General features: G+C 49.5%; 1 protein-coding gene across 1 annotated transcript in view; it reads left to right on the forward strand.

The window, feature by feature from the left end:
• Positions 1-884: 884 nt before the first annotated feature.
• The window catches only part of FHL1 (four and a half LIM domains 1), a 66,829-nt gene continuing 66,372 nt past the window's right edge, over positions 885-1,341 (forward strand). The window contains exon 1 of the mRNA XM_011948774.1: positions 885-1,196. The gene's annotated coding sequence lies outside the window, so the exon portion shown is untranslated. The remainder of the gene's footprint in view (positions 1,197-1,341) is intronic.

The raw sequence follows: 1,341 nt of genomic DNA on the forward strand, positions 1-1,341 counted from the left end.
ATTTACAAAACATTCTCGAAATATCAAACTTACAGAAATGGAGGACGGATTAGTGGTTGCCAATGGTGAAAGACTTGGGGAACTGAGGAGATGGTTATTGCTATTTTATAATTATAGTACAACAGGTAAGGTCGTTGCAATGATGAAACTGTTTTATGCATTGACCACGGTAATGGAAAGAGGCCACACATGATAAAATTGTATAGACCTAAACACACACATACCAGACACACACGCACACACACACACACACACACTAGAAGTAAAACTGGAGAAATCAAAATAAGATTGGTAGATTGTACTAATGTCAACATTCTAGTTATCTTATAGTGTAGTTTTGCATTGGGGGAAATAGGGCAAGGGGGACACCAGATCTCTCTGTATGATTTCTTACAAATGCATGTGAATCTACAATCATCCCAAAAGACAAAAGCTCAGTTAAAAGAAATGTAAGTCAGACCATGTCACGCCTTGGGGTTAAGCCACTCATTCAATGCCCTCCCATTGATTCTAGAATGAAGTGGCCTGCCCATGGACTGCACCTGCCCATGGACAAGCATGCAATCCACGATCTGGTCCCTGCCAACCTGTCCAGCCTTACTTTCTGGTACTCTCCCCAGCTCTCCTGGCGCCAATCATGATCACCACCTTTTAATTGCAAAGCATCAAGATTTGGTCCCTCCTTCTGGCTTGCTTTCTAGAAAACTTTTTCCTGGCTCTTTCCTATCTTTCAGGGTTCAGCTTAAATGTCACCTCCTCCTTTCCTAATCACACTATTTGCACTTTTCCTATACAAGCTTTATCCAAATTTGATTATTTTCTCACTTCTTTATTGTCTGTCTCCCCCACTAGATTACAAGCTCCCAGGGCAGGGTGGGTACTGTCTGCAGACGACGCTGTTATCACCAGCGCCCGGCACTGAGCTTGGCACATGGCGAGGGCTCAGTAAACTGAATGCTGAGTAAATGAGACGCCACGCGCCGCTTTGCCATCGGTGCTTTCTCAGCGACGCTAAAACGCTCTGCATGGTGGCATTAGGATTATGGATGGGGCTTCTTCAGCTCCCTCCGGCTTGTTACTAAGGGGGAGGGGTCGTCGGTGGGCCTTTCTGCGCCGCTCCTAGCCACCGGGTTCCGAAGTCGGGGGCCGAAACGGCGTGCGCCCCGAACCGGGGCCGCTTTTCAGGGAGTGCGCAGGTTAGCGAGACCCCCAGTGAGGCGAGACACCACCCTCACTTGGCTGTCTTTGTTGCTCCCACCTCCCCAGCCCCGGCTGCCCGCAGTGACTCGTGACTCCCACCGGCCTCTAAGGCCCGCTGCGCGAGGGAGGGGGCCCGAGGCG

This window comes from Colobus angolensis, unplaced genomic scaffold (genome assembly GCF_000951035.1).
Source record: "Colobus angolensis palliatus isolate OR3802 unplaced genomic scaffold, Cang.pa_1.0 Scaffold283, whole genome shotgun sequence".
In the NCBI taxonomy this organism is placed as follows: Eukaryota; Metazoa; Chordata; class Mammalia; order Primates; family Cercopithecidae; genus Colobus; species Colobus angolensis.